The sequence below is a fragment of the Hyperolius riggenbachi genome, chromosome 5, assembly GCF_040937935.1.
Source record: "Hyperolius riggenbachi isolate aHypRig1 chromosome 5, aHypRig1.pri, whole genome shotgun sequence".
Classification (NCBI taxonomy): Eukaryota; Metazoa; Chordata; class Amphibia; order Anura; family Hyperoliidae; genus Hyperolius; species Hyperolius riggenbachi.
Genome location: NC_090650.1, coordinates 38978600 through 39003848, shown reverse-complemented (window position 1 = coordinate 39003848; position 25249 = coordinate 38978600). Strand labels below are relative to the sequence as shown.

Sequence of the window (25249 nt, the reverse complement as noted above, 5' to 3'; positions counted from 1 at the left end):
TCCGTTCTGTGCGTCCCCCTGGGCTGTCAGACTGTATATAGACGGCTGCCTGGCTCCTCTGCTCTGGACGTGCCTTCTCTGGGAAATGACTCTTCACCAGAAAATGGGATGTTGTGCAGGGACAAGGACTAATAATAATAATAATAATAACAATAATAATATCTGGATGCAGAGGAGCCATAAACAAAGGCTGCAGTTAGCCTATTCACCAAAAGATGGCGTGCTCACACCTCCCAGGTGGAACGCACAGAAAGGAAGTAGCATAGCCAAACACAGGATGTGATGGAACACAGCAAGAGGTGACGTCGCAGGAGGTGGAGAGGTGCTGGTAGAGGTAATTGTGTGATTCTTGTTATATATTGAGCAGAGCAGTGGTCAGGGTGGGCATACTTTGTTACAGAGGAGGTTATAGTACTCCTGTCACTATTCTGATCATCCCCCTTAAAGTAATTGCCATACAGCAGACTTTTATATAACTGCTGTGACTTGTTTGCCAGTTGTCTGGTGGCCCCCCTATATGTGCCATAGATTATGGCCACATCTCACCTTCCTAGTAACAATTCACATCACAGAGTAAATGCAATATGTCCATCCAGTATAGCCAGTATGCCCCCTTGTGTCTCCCAGTGTCTTGGAATCTGCTATAGCAGCCATTAAGGTCTCATAACTCACATAGAGAAAGAGACGCCTCCTCAGCTCCCTGGTCCACTGCCTGAAGCACAAGACGCTCTGAATCACTGTCGGATTCTCTGGTGCTGGGCGCCCCGTGGTCTGCTGGCACGTCGCCATTTTGTGCCTTAGACCACTGAAACGTTGCCAGCTTCTGAGCCACAGACCATCCTTATGTCTGCGATGCCATTATCCTCCAGTATGTAATGCCATATCTGTCCCAGTATAGCCATGCCCTCCCTGTGTCCCCCAGTATGACCATTATCATCCTGTATGCAATGTCCCCCACCCCAGTAATGCCATATATGTCCCAGTATAGCCATGCCTTCCCTGTGTCCCCCAGTATTACCATTATCTTCCAGTATGTAATGTCCCCCGATCCCAGTAATACCATATCTGTCCCAGTATAGCCATGCCTTCCCTGTGTCCCCCAGTATTACCATTATCTTCCAGTATGTAATGTCCCCCGATCCCAGTAATACCATATCTGTCCCAGTATAGCCATGCCTTCCCTGTGTCCCCCAGCATTACCATTATCCTCCAGTATGTAATATCCCTCACCCCAGTAATGCCATATCTATCCCAGTATAGCCATGCCTTCCCTGTGTCCCCCAGCATTACCATTATCACCCAGTATGCAATGTCCCCCACCCCAGTAATGCCATATCTGTCCCAGTATAGCCATGCCTTCCCTATGTCCCCCAGCATTACCATTATCCTCTAGTATGTAATGTTCCCCACCCCAGTAATGCCATATCTGTCCCAGTATAGCCATGCCCTCCCTGTGTCCCCCAGCATTGCTATTATATCCTCCAGTATGCAATGTCCCCTGACCCCAGCAATGCCATATCTGTCCCAGTATAGCCATGCCTTCCTTGTGTCCCCCTGCATTGCTATTATCCTCCAGTATGTAATGTCCCACACCCCAGTAATGCCATATCTGTCCCAGTATAGCCATACCCCCCCCTGTATCCTCCAGCATTGCTACTGTCCTCCAGTATGTAATGTCTCCCAGCGCAGTAATGCCATTTCTTTCCCAGTATAGGCGTGTCCTGCCTGTGTCCCCCAGCATTGCTACTATCCTCCAGTATGTAATGTCCCCCACCGCAGTAATGCCATTTCTTTCCCAGTATAGCCGTGTCCACCCCCAGTGTTGGCCCCTTCCCCAGCTCCATACAGAGTAGTAGAAGGAAGGATTTACATTGGTTTATAGCTAGCTGTCACAGTGTGCTCCAGTCCTCTGCTTCCATTAGCCTCTCTGCCTCTTCTCTCCTCATATCTTCATCCATCTACCACTACCAGCAATGCTGTAACATCACAGGAATGGTAACAGTGGGAGGGGGGTGTGAGGAAAGGAGGCCAGCTGGAGAGGAGGCAGAGGGAGGACAGGACTGCAGCACGCTGTGAGTATAGTGCACAGGTAGCTATAGAGCAAGTTTTCATGTTTTCCTGTGATACTCTGCATAGCCCTACCACCCATAAGTGACTGCAATGGGGAGTGCTGGGGGGAGGGGGGATGCTGTATCGGTAGTTTCACCACTAACAACTGTACAGCCTAGATTAACCTCCCCTTATTCTCTATCAAAAGGCAGCAGCATCCTGTACAGATCACCTGACCACATCACTGAGGATGGAGGAGGACCAGAATCACATGACCGGGAGGATATTCAACCTCACCCTAGAGATCATATATCTGCTGACTGGAGAGGTGAGGAGGATTCTGGGAGGTCACATGACATTATCCTTATCTCAAATTTTAAATTTCAAAACGTTTTTATTGATAAGATCAGCAATGTATGAAAACATGAAATAGGAGTGCATTACATCCTCTCCATTTTGTGTAGCACCACACACCAGTAACAGAGCTGTAGAGATACATGGAAGAAGTAATGCTTTACAACCAGTAAGTTCTACAACAGAATAGTGAGCAGTTCTTCAGGACATGGCTAACACTGCCCTACCAGCACAATAACTCCATCATAGGGGCAGCATGCTCACATAACATGGATATCACTGCCCCACCAGCGCATTAGCTCCATCATAGGGGCAGCATGCTCACATAACAGGGATATCACTGCCCCACCAGCACATTAGCTCCTTCATAGGGGCAGCATGCTCACATAACATGGATATCACTGCCCTACCAGCACATTAGCTCCTTCATAGGAGCAGCATGCTCACATAACATGGAAATCACCGCCCCACCAGCACATTAGCTCCATCATAGGGGCAGCATGCTCACATAACATGGATATCACTGCCCCACCAGCACATTAGCTCCTTCATAGGGGCAGCATGCCTACATAATATGGATATCACCGCCCCACCAGCACTCCATGCTGCTCCATCATAGGAGCAGCATGCTCACATAACATGGATATCACTGCCCTACCAGCACATTAGCTCCATCATAGGGGCAGCATGCTCACATAACATGGATATTACTGCCACATTAGCTCCATCATAGGGGCAGCGCTCTCACATAACATGGATATCACCGCCCTACCGGCACATTTGCTCCATCATAGGGGCAGCATGCTCATATAACATGGATATCACTGCCTTACTGCCACATTAGCTCCATCATAGGGGCAGCGCTCTCACATAACATGGATATCACTGCTCTACCAGCACATTAGCTCCATCATAGGGGCAGCACGCTCACATAACATGATATCACTGCCCTACCAGCACATTAGCTCCATCATAGGGGCAGCATGCTCACATAACAATCATTTACATAAAAGCAATACCATTTAGGAAGGAAAATCAAACAGTGGATAGTACACACCAATAATGCACACAAGTCTATTTTACTTAAAAAACTGTATACATTTTATTTATCAAAAAGACATATTTAAAGAGAATCTGTATTGTTAAAATTGCACAAAAGTAAACATACCATTGTGTTAGGGGACATCTCCTATTCCCCTCTGTCACAATTTTGCCGCTCCCCGCCGCATTAAAAGTGGTCAAAAACAGTTTTAAAAAGTTTGTTTATAAACAAACAAAATGGCCACCAAAGCCGGAAGTAGGTTGATGTACAGTATGTCCACACAAAGAAAATACATCCATACACAAGCAGGCTGTATACAGCCTTCCTTTTGAATCTCAATAGATCATTTGTGTGTTTACCCCCTGCAGCTCTCACCCACTGAAGAGTGACAGGCTGATTGTTTCTTCCTGCAGACAGCTCTGCCCGGTGTCTGTAATTCCTCAGCATGTGACAGCCCAGGCAGCCAGCTCCTTTCACAGCCTAAAGCTGGATACACACGGTGCGTTTGTGCACTCGATTTCCCGCTCGATTCCCGTCGATTCGTTTATTTCCAACATGTCCGATTTGGATTTCGATGGATCGTTAGGTCGATTTGGCATACTTTGCATACGAATCGACCTAATGATCCATCGAAATCCAAATCGGCCATGTTGGAAATAAACAAATCGACGGGAATCGAGCGGGAAATCGAGTGCGCGAACGCACCGTGTGTATCCAGCATAACAGAGGACTATTTATCCAGCTTGTAAAAGATAAGAGAGCAGAGAGGCTGCCTAATGTAAATAACACACACACGGGAGTGTGCATAGAGGGGGCCTGGAGGGGGATGTGCATAACAGATCAACAACACTGAAGGGTTGGCAACCTTCCAGACACAGGGCGACAAATCCGACAGGGGAAAGATAAGTTAATTTATTATAGAGATGGTGATAGTAGAAAGTGCTGCAGTAAGCCAGAGCACATTAGAATAGGTTTAGGAACTTATAGGATGGTAGAAAACAGGAAGACATTTTTGTTACAGAGTCTCTTTAAAATTGCCCTAAGCACTCTACCCCAATACCGCCCCTGAACCCACCAATCGCATCCACCTCCATACAAAACCAGACATAGCAAACCAAGCATACAATGCAGATGGAACCGGTTCACTTTAAAGCAGGACAAAAAAGGTTAAAGTCTGTGTTTCAAAAAACCCGCACAGAAGGGGGAGCTGTTATTTATGCAAAACATTTTTGCAGTATATAATAGCAATTGCAGTCAGCATAGAATTAGCAAGCCAGAAATGCTCAGCAGAGCTCCACATCAATACGATGAAAAAAGACTGGAACAATCCTCTTCTTAGTTCTGCCCCAAACAGGTGAAGCAGTATCAGTCCCTTAGCATAGCGGGAAGCATAGGAATATGTAGTATAGCAGAAGAGGTGTGCATAGCATTGATCAGCAATGTCCAAAGCAAGCAGTCAGCTTAATCCTCCTGGTACAATGTTGGCAGACTTGCAACACATATGGAGACTAGAGCTGAGTACCACAGGTACAGGCATACATGCCTTCAGCAAGCCTCTCTGTATGGATGTAATATGGTAGCTCACCAGTTCAAGCAGCAAGTCACAGTTCCAGCGTCCAGTCAGTTAGGTAGCAGCCGCTGCAGCACAGATGATTGTGTATCTTGGTGCAGATGATGTCCGGGCAGGAGGGGAGCTCTAGCAGGGCAGAGGCATTGGGAAGGCCGGGCAAACACGTGATGACGCCAGTGATAGCCCCGACATGCTTCACACGCTCCTAGCTCGTTTCCTCAGGAGACGAGGCTCACCACAGCATACTGCTAACCACAAGAAAATGTATGCGTGCTCAACACCAAGCTTAACCCTTACAAGTCTGGCTGTGCAAATCTGGCTAAATTGGCTTATCATGAGGCATTGCTCATGCAAAATTGCATTTGCTTTCGCATGCCAAACTTTGCTGGGTCAAAAACTAATACCGCAAAGCGGTTGCCCTGCGGGAATTAGTTCGTGCTACATAGCACTATCCAGGAGCGCCACGGGGAGGCTTCCCAATGCCCCCATACAACCGGGGGGGCTGCGGGGCATTTTTGCTTTAGTTTTTGACCCTGCAAAGTTTGGCATGCGAAAGCAAATGCAATTTTTCATGAGCAATGCCTCATGATAAGCCAATTTAGCCAGATTTGCACAGCCAGACTTGTAAGGGTTAAGCTTGGTGTTGAGGACGCATACATTTTCTTGTGGTTAGCATTTTGCAATTTCTGTCCTTTGGAGGCAAGTGGTGAATGGCTTGTTTTAGGAGGTGAGAGCCCTGGAGCAGGCTGTTTGCGCCTGTCCTCCCCTTATGTGTCGCGCCCAGGTCATGCGCATATAGCAGAACGCAATGGACGTTAAGGTAAGTGCCTGTTTTTAATCTTGGGAGGTGTGTGCGGGCGGCTCTTCCCGGCGCTGGCCACGCTGGGGAGATCGCCTGCACCCCCCGGCCTCCCCCTCCGGGATGCCGCTGTGTGGGTTCCAGGCGGTGAGAGAGCCTGGGACCCCCGCGGCCCCCCGGTTGTATGGGGGCAATGGGAAGCCTCCTCGTGGCGCCCCTGAATAGTGCTATAGTGCTATGTAGCATGAACTAATTCCGCAGGGCGATTGTTTTGCAGTTTTGGTTTTTGACCCTGCATATTTAGGCATGCGAAAGCAAATGCATATTTGCATGAGCAATGTCTCGTGATTAGCCAATAGGCCAAATTTGCAAAGCCAGATTTGTCAGGTTCACTTGGTTGATGCACACATTTCCTCTCTGGTGTAATTATCACCACAGCATACTCCCACTGGGATTAAATCAATTACAGCAGCCAACCGCGGCACATGGCGGCGGAGGAGCCCGGCCACGTCATCCGACCAATCACGGAGACGCGCGTCACCCCGCACCAACTCCGCCCCCGCCTGAATCCGGCAGACGGGAGTAGAAGGGGGAAACGCTCGCCACCGCGCAGGTGCCCAACTATTAAAACATTTAATTAATTTAATCATTAAATTATTAAAACATCATTTTAGCTATCACACTATGGCTTTGGTTAGTTATTCACCATGATCCCATCACCAGAATTTGGCGTGAAAGTCTCATATTGAGCCAGGCCTAGCCCAGTCCGGGAAGTCATATACAACTTGCCCTAAAACAAGTTGTATATGATTCCCGGGCTGGGAATCATATATGACGTCTATATCTGGTAACTGATGTCTAGCAGTGCCTTAAAGCCTCCACAGGCATTCTGTGATGGCGCTGCCTCTGGGCTCTGCCTGTGTCTGCAGGGGAAATAGTATAATGCACCGTAAGTGTCTGCCTTATTATAGTACCAGAGAGGGTAAGAAAGAGACAAGAAAAGAGACACCAAGGAAAGGTAGATTAGGTAATGAATAGTGATGCTCATGTCTAGGAGAACTCATGGAGAAGCATGTGATATGTTTGATCAGCTGATAGATTTGCAAAGTGCACACAGGAAAGCCCCCAGAAAGCCTCGACCGCATTGCTCAAACGGTCCCGGTGCAACCAATGGCTGCAAAAAGTTGCTTGTATTCTAGAACAGACACTACATGTTACGGACCTGCTGGTCCTTCATCAGGTGTGTATAATTTTTCTGAAAGTTGAATGGTGTGTTGCAGATTGTTAGTTTCTTAATGTACAGACCAAGCATTATTTTCAGAGTTTTCAATCTTTTCTTTTATAATTGGGGAAAAATTAAACGCATGTGTGTGGTACATTGGTCAAATGTTACAATCAATGAGGAACATTTATTTTAATTCTTGAATTGAAAATATATTGTATATTTTGTGGCCACCTTTAAGGTGCCCATACACAGTACAATCAGATAGTTCAGTTCTCCTGTTTATTTGACCAAAATGCTCAAATAGAGAAGAAATTGAAAAAAAATAATTTTTTCAACCGATTAAAAAGCAATCAATTATTCATTTTTTTCAATAAAAATGTGATTGGGTTTTTTGAAAAAAGGTTGATTGCTTGGAAAATTGAATGGTGTATGGTGGGTTGATAAAATAATCTTATACAAAAAATTAAAAAAATGTAATTGTGTAGGGCCTATTTACATTACAGTAAAATCTCGTTATAGTAAACTCTAAGGGACCAGGAAAAGTGGTTTACTATAACAGAAGTTTACTATATCAGAAATTGTTCTAAAAATAACCCAGCCTGCCCTGGTACATTCTCACTCTCAAAGGAGTGACTCTGTCTACCCGTTGCAGGTACAGTACAAGCACTTGCACATTTGGTGGACTACAAGGTTAAAGGGAAGATCTGCGCAGACTATAAAAAACAAACTGCACTTACCTGGGGCTTCTTCCATCTCCTGGCAGTCGATCGGTGCCCTCGCCGCAGCTCCTCTCCCTTTCGGCATCCAGCGGTGAAGAAGCCGACCTTGCCAGGTTGGCTTCCGGGTCGGCTTCATGTGCGCTCCACGGCAGGGGGTCATGTGGTGCAAGGACATCATCGGGTCTCTACTGTGCAAGCGCAGTAGGTCTGCGCCTGCACAGTAGAGACCTGATGACGTCCCTACACCATGTGACCCCCCCGCCATGGAGCGCACAGAAACCGACCTGGTGAGGTCGGCTTCTTTACCGCTGGACACCAGGAGGGAGTGGAGCTGCGGCGAGGGCACCGATCGACTGCCAGGAGCTGGAAGAAGCCCCAGGTAAGTGCAGTTTGTTTTTTGTAGTCTGCGCGGATCTTCCCTATAAGTATACTTAGGGCTGCATAGGCAGACTGGACAAATCGCTAGTACAGTATCCAGGGCTCCTTAAAAATTGCAGCCGTCACTGAATAGAGGCAGCTGCTTGCTTCCTGTGAGTGGCTCCGATACCTCCGTGGGCGGGACTTGGAGCATGTGTCCTGCAAAACTGTCTGCTCACACTTGAGCCAATCATGAAGCCTCTCTTCAAAATGCAGCCAATCATAATAAGCCACTCGCATTGTATTGTAATACGTATGGCTCAGATAACCCCGCGGACAGGACTTAGCACTCTACTCTCCACTCTCCTTAGTTTTGCAGCGAGCAGGCCCACTCTGATCTGCACTACAAGTTAAAGTAGCCTGTATTGTGCTACCAGGAGCGTCATTGTTAATAAGGGAAGAGATGCCCAGGAGTGCATACAATCCCGTGGGAGGACAATGATTGCAAAGTGGAAGTGGTAACACTGCATCCTCTTGTTTACAATCTCATTATTCCTCATTTTCCCCAGGCTGCGTAGTTGTACAGTACTGTATATCCAGCGCCGGTGCCATTCTTTTTGTCTTACAAATGTTATCAGGCATCAACTCCCCTTCAACCAGCCTGAAGAGAGCAGCTGTCCATGGGTGTCACACCGACAAATGATACATGCACCGTCCACTGCTTACTATATCCAGAGTCAGCATCACGCAGGGGCCAAAAAGCATGTTTTCTATAACAGAAGTTTTATTTTATCAGCGTTTACTATGTCAGGCGTTGCTCCCATAGACTTATAATGGACATTGGCCTGGACCTGGAGAGGTTTACTATGCCCAAATGTTTACTATATCAGAGTTTATTATAACAAGATTATACTGTATATCCTATGGCAAATTGAAAGGGGGTGTTTTATAATTGAATCAGTCATTGATTTCCTCTCTCTTGGGTGGAGCCACAGATGGTTCCCCAGCACAATTGTTGCCCTTAGTGCTTGTTCTATACCTCTCCATAATGCAGCACTAGCTGCCCGCTGCCAGCAGGTTACCATATATATTCGTGTATAAGTCAAATTTTTGAGCACAAAAATGAGCTCAAAGATCCCCCTTCGGCTTATACGCGAGTCAGTGTCCCCAGAGTGCCCTCCCGACTAGTCATTGTGGAGTGTAAGGGATCGTGCAATTATCCCTCAGTCATGTCCTGCATCCCCCGCTGTCTCTTGTTTCCCTTCACCCCCGAGGCAACATAGGGCTTGATTCACTATGTGGTGCTAACCTACTTAGCACGTCTAAAGTCTTTAGGTGCGCTAACCAGGGTGCTAAATAGGTTAGCACCGGTTTTCTTAATCAGATTGCGCGCTAAGTACCGTACGCAAAACATTGTCCTATGCGCGCGCTAAGTCCCATAGGCTTTAATGGGCACTTCGCACGGAGCGCGCTGCACTCTGTGCAGTGCGCGCGCAAAACTTTGCGCGTGATCACTACTTCTCACATTTACACTCAGTTTAGACGTGATAAGGGCCAGTGCTAACAGTTAGCACTGCTTTGTGAATCTACCCCATAGTGTGCAACCCAACACTGGGACTGACCTGTGCATCCTGGGTAAGTTGTAGAGGAGAGAGAGAAATCATTACTGCCCCACGCTAGATGCACAGTTCAAAACGGAGGTGCAGTTTCCTACAGTGCTCCCCACTGTCTATTTCCATGGTGGCTCAGAAGCAGTGCGGTGTAGCAGATCGTAGAGAGGAGCAGCGTCACATTCAGCTCTGGGTATTTCCTTGCCTCCCTGTCCAGCTTTCTGTGTCTCAAGGTGCCACTAGATGGCGGCATAAGAGACACAGCGAGTGGGACAGAGAGGCACTACACCGCACTGCTTCTGAGCCACCATGGAAAAAGACAGTGGGGAACCCTGGAGGAAATGGCACCTCTGTTCTGAACTGTGCATCCAGCATGGGGAAGTAACGATTTTTCTCTCTGCTCTACAACATACCCAGGGTGCACAGGTCAGTGAAGGGACATGAGACAGTGGGGGATGCAACACGAGTGTGGGATCATTGCACAATCCCTTACACAGGTCAGTCCCCTTGTGCTGGTTACACACTATGTCATGCCAGTCCAGTCGACATGTGTTCCCTATCCTGCTAGCCAGACACTTCAGTCTGAACTTGATTTCCCTGTCTCTGCCATACCAGTCTGCCCGTCCACATGTGTTGTCCTTCTCCCTATTCTGCACTTGTTGTCTTGGACCTTGCCATGCCAGCCTGCCAGTCGAGATGTGTTGTCCTTATCCCTATCCTGCTAGCCAGACACTCATATGAATCATATGAAGGGTTGAAGTGGTACTGAACTCAAAGCTTCCTATTTATACTGTAAGGGGGTCTATACTATGGAGGGGGCTTATATGCAAGTCAATCACTTTTCCTGGTTTTTAAAGGAAACGTGGGTTCCTCAGCGTATACACGGCGGCTTATTCATGATTATATACGGTAGTTGTGCTAACGAGTAGTAACATTGAAGCTTGGGAACACCCAACCCTCCATCACTCTTACTCCTGTCTAGTGTTTGTCTGGTAACTCTAGGCTATATCTTCCCCCAGATAAAGGTGAAGTATTATTTTTGCTCCAAGGATGGCTCCTGAAGTGTGAGCACTATGGGAAGAGTGCGTAAAGTAATTTCTGTTAAATTGTAAATTTTTCTGACATATGTCCAAGCCAAATCTCTAATTCCATAACGCACACTGGACTAAAGAGGTGAGGAGGATTCTGGGAGGTTACATGATGTCACTCTTCTCTCTTTTAATAAAACACACAGCTGATGGGAGAGGGCATCAGTATTCTGGAGGTCACATGATTTCACGTTTATTTCTATTAGAAAAACACACAGATGACGGGAGAGGTGAGGAGGATTCTGGGAGTGTCTTGTGACATTATTGTTGGTCTATCTATACAGAGCTATTCTCCAGTGAAGTTTGGTGATCATGTGATCATCACGGTGCCCCCACCTCACTCCCTGGCATCTGAAGGACACAAGGAGAAGATTCTGGAAATCACCAGGAAGATGATGGAGCTGCTGGCAGGAGAGGTGAGCAGTGCTGGGAATTATAGGACATTATCCAGTAACACAAGGGGCCTCTCTGGGTGGTGACTGTATCATTGTGTGTGTCAGGTTCCTATAAAGTGTGAGGATGTCACCATCTATTGCTCCATGGATGAGTGGCAGTTTAAAGAAGGACACAAGGATCTCTACAAGGACACCACGGTGGAGAATCGGCAGTCCCTCACATCACCAGGTAAGAGGAGACTTTCATTTCTTGTACAGAAGGGAGCAGTAGGGAGGGTCCACCTGGATTTTCCCATCATCTGTTAAACACAGAGACTATGAATTTACTGTGCGTGTTTCCTACAGGTGAATCCAGTAACAAAAACCCACCAGAGAGATGTACAGCTCCTCTTTATTCCCAGGATTGTCCACAAGAAGATCATACAATACCCCAGCATTATCAGGTAGGTGGAACTGAGGTTCATTAGAGACTTCAAACTGTGACACATTCTTTCATTTTGTGTATGCCGTTATCTGTGTTCACATTTTATATTATTGCTCACTTTGTGCACTTAGGGTGGAGAATTTATCTATGGAAGTGCTGTGGTTAAAGAGGAGGAAGAAGAGACTTATGTGAGGAGTGATCAGCAGTCTGTGGAGGAGAGTGACAGGATGAGGACATGTAAAGAGGAAGAAGAAGAGACGTATGTGAGGAGTGATCATCAGTCTATGGAGGAGGGTGACAGGATGAGGACATGTAAAGAGGAAGAAGAAGTGACGTATGTGAGGAGTGATCAGCGGTCTATGGAGGAGGGTGACAGGATGAGGACATGTAAAGAGGAAGAAGAAGAGACGTATGTGAGGAGTGATCAGCAGTCTATGGAGGAGGGTGACAGGATGAGGACATGTAAAGAGGAAGAAGAAGTGACGTATGTGAGGAGTGATCAGCAGTCTATGGAGGAGGGTGACAGGATGAGGACATGTAAAGAGGAGGAAGAAGAGACGTATGTGAGGAGTGATCAGCAGTCTATGGAGGAGAGTGACAGGATGAGGGCATGTAAAGAGGAAGAAGAAGAGACGTATGTGAGGAGTGATCAGCAGTCTATGGAGGAGGGTGACAGGATGAGGACATGTAAAGAGGAAGAAGAAGTGACGTATGTGAGGAGTGATCAGCGGTCTATGGAGGAGGGTGACAGGATGAGGACATGTAAAGAGGAAGAAGAAGTGACGTATGTGAGGAGTGATCAGCGGTCTATGGAGGAGGGTGACAGGATGAGGACATGTAAAGAGGAAGAAGAAGTGACGTATGTGAGGAGTGATCAGCAGTCTATGGAGGAGGGTGGCATGATGAGGACAAGTAAAGAGGAGGACGCTGTTACAGAGGGCAGAACAGGTGAGTAATAAGCAGTAAATATAGAATAACGTGTATCTGTATTACTGTTATGATATGATATGTCAATACTCACAGGCTGGCCATATTAGGGCTTATGCTATGTGCTCATGTTAGATTTTTGCCATCTAAAAAAACTATCATTCATGATTGTAGAGTGGCAAAGGAAAAAAAACAGAGAGATCCGGGAGCCCGATCTGGTGCAATATTGTTAGTAGTTCAGGATGTAGAGATAAGCAGTAGAGAGTATACTCACAAAATTGGCTTGCACTGGGAGGCAACCACTCGTATCCGCAGGTGGGGAATAAACCGTCTCCACTCGGCCTTTATGTCCTGAACGCTCGCTGCTCCAAAAGGTGATTGGTAGGTTGAGGAACTCGACCAAATCTCCCCTAGTACTAAAGGGGTAACAACTATCTTACAATCAAGTAGGAGGCGCCCGGGAAGAGACGTACAAGTATAAATAACACTCTTAATGGTAGTAGCCAACTATTATTGAGGTATTAAATAGTCCTACCTTCTAGATGTCCCAATGGGGATAGAGACAAATGGAGGTCATGTAAAAAAGGGTCCATTTTATTGGTGCACTTAGACAGTAAATGGGCGTCCAGATACTTGGACTCTTTACTTAACAGGCACTATTACTGACCTGAGGAAGAGGCCGTGAAACCCGTTGTCTAAGTGCACCAATAAAATTGACCCTTTTTTACATGACCCGGGCGCCTCCTACTTGCTTGTAAGATCATTCATGATTGTATTTGGTGACAGCGTACTGACAATACCAGTACAGACTCCCTGATGGATTTGGAGTTGACCCCGTGTTCTGTGGAGAGGGGGGGGGGGGGGGGATGTTCTGTGGAGAGGTGAGGTGGTAGATGTTCTGTTCTGTGGAGAGGGGAGGTGGTGGATGTTCTGTGGAGAGGTGAGGTGGTGGATGTTCTGTGGAGAGGTGAGGTGGTGGAAGTTCTGTGGAGAGGTGAGGTGGTGGAAGTTCTGTTCTGTGGAGAGGGGAGGTGGTGGATGTTCTGTTCTGTGGAGAGGGGAGGTGGTGGATGTTCTGTTCTGTGGAGAGGGAAGGTGGTGGATGTTCTGTTCTGTGGAGAGGGGAGGTGGTGGATGTTCTGTTCTGTGGAGAGGGAAGGTGGTGGATGTTCTGTTCTGTGGAGAGGGAAGGTGGTGGATGTTCTGTTCTGTGGAGAGGGGAGGTGGTGGTTGTTCTGTTCTGTGGAGAGGGGAGGTGGTGGATGTTCTGTTCTGTGGAGAGGGGAGGGGGTGGATGTTCTGTGGAGAGGGGAGGTGGTGGATGTTCTGTTCTGTGGAGAGGGAAGGTGGTGGATGTTATGTTCTGTGGAGAGGGGAGGTGGTGGATGTTCTGTTCTGTGGAGAGGGAAGGTGGTGGATGTTCTGTTCTGTGGAGAGGGGAGGTGGTGGATGTTCTGTTCTGTGGAGAGGGAAGGTGGTGGATGTTCTGTTCTGTGGAGAGGGGAGGTGGTGGATGTTCTGTTCTGTGGAGAGGGGAGGTGGTGGAAGTTCTGTCCTGTGGAGAGGGGAGGTGGTGGATGTTCTGTTCTGTGGAGAGGGAAGGTGGTGGATGTTCTGTTCTGTGGAGAGGGGAGGTGGTGGAAGTTCTGTTCTGTGGAGAGGGAAGGTGGTGGATGTTCTGTTCTGTGGAGAGGGGAGGTGGTGGATGTTCTGTTCTGTGGAGAGGGAAGGTGGTGGATGTTCTGTTCTGTGGAGAGGGAAGGTGGTGGATGTTCTGTTCTGTGGAGAGGGGAGGTGGTGGATGTTCTGTTCTGTGGAGAGGGGAGGGGGTGGATGTTCTGTTCTGTTCTGTGGAGAGGGGAGATGGTGGATGTTCTGTTCTGTGGAGAGGGGAGGTGGTGGAGGAGTGAGGAGCATCCCGCTACATCTCACAGTATAGAAATACAATGCTGATCAGGCCAGGAATCTCCAACTCTGAGAGTGACTATATTGCCACATGTAGCTATAATCACTGATTATTTCAACCAATACAATCTGCCATATGTGATTTCATTTAGCTCCACCAGTCTATAATAAGCAGATAATGGCAATTTATTTGTTTTCTTTATCTGCACAACTGGGAACAAGAGAGAGATAAAGGTACATTACAGGGGGCATATGAGTGACAGGATACAATGGTAATAAGAATGTGTAAGTGACACCACATTGCTCTACAAACATAACACAGATCTCTTGCTATAAGTACATATAACTCTGTTGTCACAAGAGTAAGAAGCCCTATTTGTCTCATCCAGCTTTACAATGTACTGTTTTTCAGTGTGTGGCCAGCGCTTTATGTGTTGGGAGGTCAATGACATGCAAATAACTCCGAGTTGTATGCAAGTGTAATGCACATTGTATGCAGCTAATCTCATTTATCAGGAAATACATTTAATTGTCTGAATTCCAAGATACATTAGACTTGCATGTAAAGCATGTTATTTTAATGTGATTGGCCGCATTTAATGAGCACAACCTTCTGCAGTTCCCTGTCAGGCTGATAACTAGTGATGGTCAGGGACTTGCTAATAACTCTTAGATGGTGCAAATTGTATGCTAATTATTTTCAAAGCTATGTAGCTTCAGCATTTGGTCCATTTCTAATCTGCATAAAGTTTGCATCAACTTGGAATTATCAGGTGCTCACTGACCATTTCTAACAATGTTCCTCCACTCAGAATCCTCTTAGCAGGAATTGACGATGTTTCTCTATTTGCAGCGCAGAGTCCCAGCATCAGGAACCTCTCAGAGACTCGTCTCTCTGTATCCACAGACTGTACAATGGATGATGATGTCATTGGACAAGAGTCTCCTGCAGATATCCCGGTTACCCCAAATATTCAACCAGACTCCCCTCACCTGTGTAACCCTGAGGGACCCCATACTCAGCACAGCTCTCCCCCTGCTGGAGGGTCTTATTCCTGTTCCACATGTGGGAAATATTTTGTATGGAAATCAGACCTTGTCTCACATGAGAGATCTCACACCAGTGAGAAGCCTTATTCATGTGCTGAGTGTGGGAATTGTTTTAGGCAGAAACTACAACTTGTCATGCATGAGAGATGTCATACTGGTGAGAAGCCCTATTCGTGTGCTGAGTGTAGGAAGTGTTTTGCACAGAAATCAAATCTCATCATTCATGAGAGATCTCACACGGTAGAGAAGTCCTATTCATGTGCTGACTGTGGGAAATGTTTTAGACTTAAATCACATCTTGTAACACATGAGAGACAACACACTGGTGAGAAGCCCCATTCATGTCCTGAGTGTGGGAAACGTTTTATTTACAAATCATATCTTGTCAGACATGAGAGATATCACACTGGTGAGAAGCCCTATTCATGTGCAGAGTGTGGGAATTGTTTTGTACAGAAATCAGACCTCGCCAAACATGAGAGATGTCATACTGGTGAAAAGCCCTATTCATGTACTGAGTGTGGGCAATGTTTTGGAGAAAAAGGAAACCTTATCTCCCATAAGAGGTCTCACACTGGCGAGAAGCCATTTTTATGTGCTGAGTGTGGGAAATGTTTTGGACAGAAAGGAGACCTTACTAGACATAAAAGATCCCACAACGGTGAAAAGCCCTATTCATGTGCTGAGTGTGGGAAATGTTTTGCACAGAAATCACACCTTGTCACACATGAGCAACTTCACACTGGTGAGAAGCCCTATTCATGCCCTGAGTGTGGGAAATGTTTTATTTACAAATCCTATCTTGTCACACATGAGAGATCTCACACTGATGAGAAACCCTTTTCATGTGCTGGGTGTGGGAAATGTTTTAGGCAGAAATCACAACTTTGCATGCATGAGAGATCTCACACTGGTGAGAAGCCCTATTCATGTGCAGAGTGTGGGAAATGTTTTGTTCAGAAATCAGATCTTGCCAAACATGAGAGATGTCATACTGGTGAAAAGCCCTATTCATGTTCTGAGTGTGGGGAATGTTTTGGAGCAAAATCAAGCCTTGTCGGACATAAGAGATCCCACACAGGTAAGAAGCCATAATTATGTGCTGAGTGTGGGAAATGTTTTGGGTTTAAAGCAAGGCTTGTGACACATAAAAAGATCTTATACTGGTGAGAAACCTAAGAAAACTAAGTGTGGGAAACATTTTAGGTATTAGGCCTCTTTAGGTATTAGGCCTCAGCTGCCGGTCACAAGTGCCATTCGGCTTTAGTTACACACAGCTTAATGGCAGCGTTTGGGAACACCCCACATGACGTTTGATACACGGCGGCTGAGATCAGAAAGCTGAATGAGCGCCTTGCAACACTGAGATGCATAGACAGTATGGAATGGAGCTGGGATCTCACAATCCAGACACTGATTGGAACCAGTGAGGATGCGGAGGGAAGAGCACAGCTGGAGCAAGAAGCAGAGGTTGCTGCTAGTTGGGCCACAGTTAGAAGGTTAGGAGTTAGCGGCACTTGTCTAGTTAGGTTTCCCGCTGGGTCCCCTAGTGCCTCCCTCTGCCACCTGCAGCACAATGGGGAACTATGACTTCCCTACAGCCGGCTTTCCTAAAGTCTTAGTAGAGAAGGAGAGTCACATTTGGGCACACACTGGGCCACATTTATCAAAGCATTACCGACAGTTTTTTCTTCTTAAACTGTCCTTACCAGCAGAGGGAACTGTTCTGCACATTGTTAAGAAGCTTCCCAATTCTTTCTTAACTGAAGGGAGAATGAGGCAGTTCTGAGAATTTTCCTTAGATTAAGAACAGCGCAGAACTGTCCTTGAATAAGAAGTGGCTAATACCACTTCTTAACGTAGCAGAGCAGGTATACACTGACACCTCATAGCTTCCTTTTTAATTTACTGCCATCTACCCACACTCATTTGTTACTGAGGTGAATTCCCCTTCACCCTGGTGATATTTATTTGTTTAAGAGAAGGAGGAGAATTGTGGACAAGTGTGTGGAGAATTGACTGGTTAGAACATTTTAAAAATGTGTGTAAAAGACAGAGCAGACATGGGGATTATTTAAGAATGGAAGTTTAGGGGAGTAATTACAGCCTGGGCTGCTCGTGTCCCAGATGAATAAACAAACAAGTAATACACTGTTGTGTTCGTTCGTCTGAGACACTGTACTAGCTCCTCCTCATTTAGAACAGTTCAGGAAGGAAACTGCACCATCTAGTGGCTTCGTAAGGTGCCTGAGACAGTTCTGCATGGCGTTCTACAAGCCTACCAGCTTTTTGTCTCAGACACTCTTGATAAATCTGGCCCACTATTCTTGGGTGTTTGTGCAGAGTTTGCAGCCTGTATGACAGCAGAAGTAACAGGCAGATGTGTGTGATTTGTGCCATACTGTCTGCTCTGAGGGGAATGCTGTGCAGGAGAGCAGTGACTGCTGGAGCAGCTAACTGAGGAAAGAGACAGCAGTACAGATCCATCAGCCACAGGGAGACAAGAGGTGCTGCTAGCTGACATTTCTCTATAGCATACTAGTCATACAAAGTATATAGAAGAAGCTATCAGACATCTTCCTGTGGGGGACGCAAAACATTAGAAATTCCACTATTGTGGTCCTATATAGGACTCCTGAAGTGAGAGGGATATGGAGGCTGCTATAGTTATTAACAATACTAGTTGCCTGTAAAACAGAATGAGGGGAGACAACTGAGAGTCCAATATAGTGTAGTAATTTATTGCACCAGGAGATAAAGAGTATGTTGATGGGAATAATACTCACCAAGCAATGTTACCCCAGAGGCATCCACTGACAGGTGGGGAGATTACATCCCACTTGGGGTAAGGAAGGGAGGGTAACACCACTGAGGGTGGACAAATAGCGGACAAAGGTGAACTCCATGAGTGACCAGGATCATTAGGGAGCCTTGCCCACAGACTCCTTACTGTTTTACGTACTGGCTTGAGCTGGGATTTGAACCCTGGTCAAAGGCTCAAATCCGACATCAATGGCAACAGCCTTACCAGTACGCTATCCAGGTGGCCAGCTGACGTTTGTAATGCTTCCTGTTTTATTGTTGTTGTCAGTGGTCTCTATAGTGATAACTGTCATTCTGACTGGTCACTGTTGTGGAAGGGTGTGAAGTCTGAGGACACACTGTGTAGGGGAGACCCATTCCTAGCTTTTCTCTTGTATTGTCCAATGTCACTTCTGAATAACTGTGTGCTACATCCCTCACATGGACAGGTTATCAGATATATTAGAAAACTGGTGCTACAAGTGATATAGCTACGTATAATAAAAATAATACTTATTGGATACGTGATGTTAGTTGTATGGGAGGGAACACTTGGAGTTTTATAAGTGTCCAATAAAAGTTTCTCTTTTGAATCTTACTGTTTGGGTCATCATCCTTGTTGGAGCCTCTGGTATATTATTTTGCTGTCACTACAGCCAGCTTTGTGTGCAGCTGATTGGAGCAATGCTGGAACGGAGAGATAAGTTACTAACCAAGTCTCTCTCCCTGCACCCATCCTTGCAAAGGTGGGAGGGGGAACCACTAGACACCGGGGAACTGTGTAGGGGAGGGAGAAAGGCCACTAGACACCAGGGAACTGTATATGGGAGGGAGGGAGCCACTACACACCAGGGATCTCTATAGGGGAGGGTGGAACTAGATACCGGGGAACTGTGTATGTGAATGGCCACTAGACACCAGGGAACTGTATAAGGGAGCATGGGAGGGGGGGGGGGACTAGATACCAGGGAATTGTGTAGGGGAGGGAGAAGGGTGGTTAGACACCAGGGAACAGTATATGGGAGGGAGGAGGGGCCAATACACACCTGGGAATTGTATGTGGGAGGGGGGAACTAGATACCAGGGAACTGTATGGGGGAGGGAGGGGGAAATAGACACCATGGGACTGTATAGGGGAGGGAGGAAGGGGCAGTAGACAACAGGAAACTTGCCAAACAGTGCTCGCTCATCACTCCCACAGATTATGGATTGTCCTGGCAAGAGCTGTGGACTTGATGAGGCTGTGTGTAGATGTAGTCGGTGGTGCGTTGGTTTGGCATGAACCCGGCTTGGCTTTTGCTGTGTGAGGAAGGAGAGAATCCTTTTATTGAAGATGATGTTAAGCACTTGAGGACCAGAGAGGTTTATACCCCCACTTCACAGCTTTAACGGTTTATTGCTTGGTCATACAACTTAGGACCCAAATTAATTTTACCTCCTTTTCTTCTCACAAATAGAGCTTTCTTTTGGTGATATATGATTGCTGCTATTTTTTTGTCTTAATTTAAACAGACCTACATTTTGTAAAAAAAATAAATGTACAGATAAGTTAATTGGCTTTCCCCTTAATTGGCCCTAGACTGGGCTATATACACTACACTATGCATACTTAGACATATGCCTATGGTAGGGATTAGATTAGGAGCTCCTCTGAGGGACAGTTAAGTGGCAAGACAATATTCTGTACAGCGCTGCGTAAGATGTCAGCGCTATGTCAACACTTACATGCTGATTTAAAGAAAAGAAAAAAACAGCCTGCCAGCTCGGATCTCTGGCTGGCAGGCTGATTGCTGGAGTCCCCTGTGCTGAATGGCAGGAAAGCACGCTCGTGTGAGCGCAAGCTCCTGTCAAATCTCGCTCCTCGCAAGACTATACTATATGGTGTCACTGAGATCTGAGCGAGACGCTGTCCCGCCGCCATCCTGCGTTAGGCGGACGGGAAGCGGTTACACAGTTTCCCCAGTACGTTGCTGACACAGATTTCTCTGTAGTTAGCTGGATCTCACCAATTGACAGGTCCCATTGTATCCAGATAATAAAAGTTAATCACATCACCTGTCAGTGGTATTAAGAGTTTAGCTTTTTTGCATTTGCACCGTGCATAATCACAGTGCAATAATGCAATGAGTCACTTCACTCACAATGTATGTGCTAGTTTAAAGGGAACCAGAGACGAATCACCCTCATGTATTTTACCATATATATCAATGGGAACATGACATTAAACACCTACCCTGCTCTCTCTTTCATTTTTCTCTGCTAAATCTGCCTGCTGTCAGACCTGATAAGAATCCCCGACTGAACATTCAGTCTGGCTTTGCCATGGAATGATTATAGCTGAGTCAGTCTTCTGTGATGTCTTTTCAAGCTCAAGCCTGCCCCCTTGTGTCTCTGATTTGCTGCTTCGAGGATAAATAGCAGGAAATCAGCGCCACAAGGGGGTAGACTTGGGCTTGAAAAGACATCACAGAAGACTGACTCAGCTATAATCATTCCGGTGAAAGGTAGACTGAATGCTCAGTCGGGGATTCTTATCAGGGCTGATAACAGGCAGATTTAGCACAGAAGAATGAAACAGAGAGCAGGGTAGGTGTTTACTGTCATGTTCCCATTGATATATTGTAAAATACATGAGGGTGCTTCGTCTCTGGTTCCCTTTAAGTGTACCTTAAGTGACATGATGAAATAGACGTGTATGTACAGTGCCAAACATAAATATAACTAGGCAGTGTTCCTTTTTTTTTTTTCTTTTACAGCCTGAAAGAGTTAACCATTCAGGTATGAAAGTGACAGTTTCTTTCCAGTTGGGACTCAGTCGGACTTTAGCTTTATCCTAACTGATAAGAAATGATAGCCATAAAACATTTCCCTGTCAGAGAATAGCTTCTTAGTGCAGGGAATAAGTTAAAAAAAGGTCAATAATGAATTTATTTTAGCTCTCTGTGACTGGGACAGACTGTGCAATTGAGCAGAGACAAAACAAATAAATCTATTTTTTTTAAGTTTTTAAACAACATAAAACTGTGGGATAGCTTAAAAAGTAATTCCATGAATAGGAGGATATATACATATGTTTATCTCATCCGTTTTTCACTTGAGGTTCACTTTAAACAGCTTCTGCTCACATTGCATCTGTGATTCAAGTTTCATGGAAACCGAGACAATTTGCATTTTGCACAAAAATTAAGGTGTGACTTTGAAGTTATTCAGATGAATTTTCATGTTATCATAATTGGTATACAGGGAAGAATAGCAAATGTGAAATTTTGCATACAAACACATAATAAAATCGCAGAAATGCACATGGAAATTTGTACAAAAAAATACAAAATTAGTAAACAGAGAATAGTGCATGTGGAACATCACACCCATAACACACGAGGACAAGTGTGAACAGCCCCTAAGCCCAGGCTGCATTATGTTTCCGGCCTGGCATTTCTGCACTGCCTTGCTCTACTTTACTTTTCCTGCAGGGGTAACTAGTTGCACAATGTTGGGGTCAGTTGTGGCTTGTTTTCCACATCTGCACAAACTGACTGACTGTCAGGATCTTCTGATGCTCCCAGGCTTAATCAAGCCCAACAGATCAATTTAGAATCGAATATTTGAATTCATTTAAACAAGCTAATCAATATGCAGGGCCAGCAGTTGCTTAGGGCCTTTAAGGCAGTTTCTGGGCTCCCCTCTCATGAGAATTGTGATCCCCGGGGTTCCTTCACAGGGTGAACTTACCTGTCTGGCCAACGCCTCTCCATCAGTCTGTGATCTCCTGTCTTCTTCCCCCTCTGGTGAGTACGGTCACTGAGAAGAGGCACTAGTAGGGATGAATTCAGGAGCTCACAGACTGATGGAAGAAGGCTCGGGCAGACAGGTGAGTTGGTTCAGCTGCCTAATACCCCGCAGGGGCCCTGGGAACCACTACTTGCTAGGGGGCTGCCAGAGGGCTCTGGTGGGGGTGGGGTGTCAGAAACAAAGGGGCCAACTAATGTCCATTGGGGGGGGGGGGGGGGGGGTTCAGGAACAAAGGAGTTACCTAATACTTCTGGGGCAAATGTGATTTTTACTTAGGGCACCATTATAGCTAGAACTGACCCCGTCTATATGACATTATGGCCCATAATCAATTTATTCACTTTTTCTCCTGCGTTTTCTCCTACGTAATATTTTCACAAATTGTCATAAAATGCCTTTTAAACCACCAGCAAGCAAGAAAATATTCGAAATAATTTTTTTACCAACTTTTAGGTACTTTATCAATTGTGAAATGCTTAAAAAATGTTTTTAAAGCGAATATGAAAATTATCTCCTAGGAGAACAAGTTCATTTTATATGGGCCAGTGTGCCATGAATTCTAACAATATGTAGGGCTGAACATAGGGATCACCTATATCCAATAAAGAGTGACATTTTACTTTAAGGAACACTTCAGGCACAGAAGGATAACTGTAAGTCTGTCATTCCAGTTACCCTTTAAGTCTGGGGTGTCAAAATCAGTCACAGAAGGGGCCAACATCTAAAATATACCAGTCTAAGTCGTGGGCCAAATTGTTTATTAATGTTTATCATTTATTGGACACTCTCAAATAAAGTGGCATAACTATGGCGACAGTGAGGCGGGGAGTCCTGGAATACCCGCCCCTCCCCCGTCTGAAGAGTAGTGCAGAGGAGCAGTTTAAAGAGAATCTGTACTCTAAAATTCTTACAATAAAAAGCATACCATTCTATTCATTCTGTTCTCCTGGGCCCCTCTGTGCTGTTTCTGCCACTCTCTGCTGCAATCCTGGCTTGTAATTGCCAGTTTTATCCAGTGTTTACAAACAAAAGACATAGCAAGTGATAGGCTGAGAGTAGCTCAGTGTGTGAGTCATACAGAGTGTGCAGGGGGCCTGGAGAGGGTGTGTATAGCTTCTATCCAATCACAAGCAGCACAGCACATTACAGCCTGATTGCCTGAGCCCGACAGAGGAGAGAAGATTAGATCATATAACAGGGGTAACACAGCCACTGTGCAAGTAGGAAAGGCTGCAGTAAGTCAGACCACATTAGAACATGTATAGGAACTTATAGGATAGAAGAAATAAGGATGAAAATTTTGTTACAGAGTCTCTTTAATACTTACCTGCCCCAGTTCTGCTTTAGGTCTCCTCTGACCTTCCTGACAGACACGTTCCATGCTGCACACCTCTGGCTCTGAATGCATGTCATGTTATCGGGAGCTGGAGGTGTGCAAGCACAGAGCATGCAGCTGCCAGGAAGAATGGAAAAGACCTGACACAGCGCTGGAGCAGGTAAATAGTTGGGTCCCAGGAGAGGGCCACATGCTAATTTGCAAGGGGTGGGGCGGGGGGGATGGTATGTTGCCAAAACCGGGCTCAAAGTGACAATGTTTTAACCAGAAACACTGTCATCCTCTGGATGGGACAGCAATGTACTGTTGCTCTTTTACTGCTCATAGTAATGCATATTTGAAGCTCTTGAGGGCCACATATAATGCTAAGAAGGGCCGCATTCGGCCCGCGGGCCTTGTGTTTGACACCTGTGCTTTAAAGGGAACCTAAACTGAGTGGAATTATTATTATTTTATTATTATTATCAAATATAATCAAAACTCTTTGGCACTGTAACATTAAAAAACAGAACAAATACATGGCTTGTCAGTATCCATGGTTGAGTGTACAGCTCGCAGATGATCAGAATAACAATTAGCAGTATGTCTAATATCTTATGAAAATTCAAGCAGAAATGCATACAGCAGTCCTGAAATGAGTGCAGCCCCTCGCATGATCCTTCTGGGAGGTGAGTACAACTGTAATTATTAGTCCTCAAATTTAAGTTTGTAGTGAGTGGTCCAATTTGACCATGTTTTCCTAAATTTTTTAGAGCATTTTTTTAGAGGCCAACATATATAAAAAAAAAAAAAAAGTTAAAAAAGTTAAGTACCTGTGTCTCTTTAAAAGACACAGAGGACGCCATCCGCGCCCTCCGTGTCGTTCCGCCGGGTCCCCGCCACTCAATAGCTGTAGTCAATAGCGGACTGCGCAGCCACGGCCAGCTCCGGCGGCCATGTTGGCAGAGGCAGGAGAGCCCGACCCGGGCCCTGCGGTCGTGACCGGTCGGGGAGGCTATTGAGTGGCGGGGACCTGGCGGAACGACACGGAGGGCATGGATGGCGTCCTCCGTGTCTTTTAAAGAGACGCAGGTACTTAACTTTTTTTTTTTATATGTTGGCCTCGTAAGTCCTTTAAAGTAGTAGGATCAGCCATACTATGCCAGGGAAAAAAACATATATAAGTAGATAAATACTTGATCTACTTACATAACACATGTATTATACTGTCCACTTTCTGATTTCAGTGAATGTTATATAGTAAATGACGAGAATTCTGTTCCTGGTGGGGGCCATGTCTTTTGCCCACAGTTAAAGCTAACTTGTGATGTCATTTCTGCCCTTTACTTTTTTTCTTGTCTCCTCCAATCGCTGAGTCGCCTCAGCCTTGCTTGTAAACACAAGTGAGTAGGGGGATCAGGTTTCAGATAAGCAGCAGACAGGGAAATAAAGGGAAGAGGAGGAATAGATTATAGATAAAAAGAACCCCCAGCATGCAATTCTTTGGCATGACTACTAAAGTGCCAGTGCTTCTTAAGTATGTGATAACTCCAAATTTATAACAGCAGAAAAAGTTTTGAAAGTTTTGAATGCAGGATTAGCAGCTTTATCACTTAATACACTCAGACCAGTTGCTGTTGAAATTAGATTTTTATGGTGACGATACCGCTTTAAGATAAACCTGTCGTATGAAGACCAGTTCCTTATGGACATAGGAGGTCCAGTCTATTTTTGTGGGGCTTAAAGGCTGTTTCCACCACAGAATTATCATTTTCCGAGCATATGCTATAAGGGACCTACAGTGGGTTGCAAAAGTATTCGGCCCC

At 45.8% G+C, this 25249-nt stretch overlaps 1 protein-coding gene and 1 pseudogene across 1 annotated transcript in view; one reads left to right on the top strand and one right to left on the bottom strand.

Moving 5' to 3' along the window:
* LOC137519301 (oocyte zinc finger protein XlCOF7.1-like) overlaps nucleotides 1–25249 on the bottom strand; it is an 82117-nt gene that overhangs the window by 19891 nt on the left and 36977 nt on the right. The gene's annotated exons all lie outside the window — the stretch shown is intronic.
* LOC137518129 (oocyte zinc finger protein XlCOF7.1-like) lies at nucleotides 2008–18914 on the top strand (annotated as a pseudogene).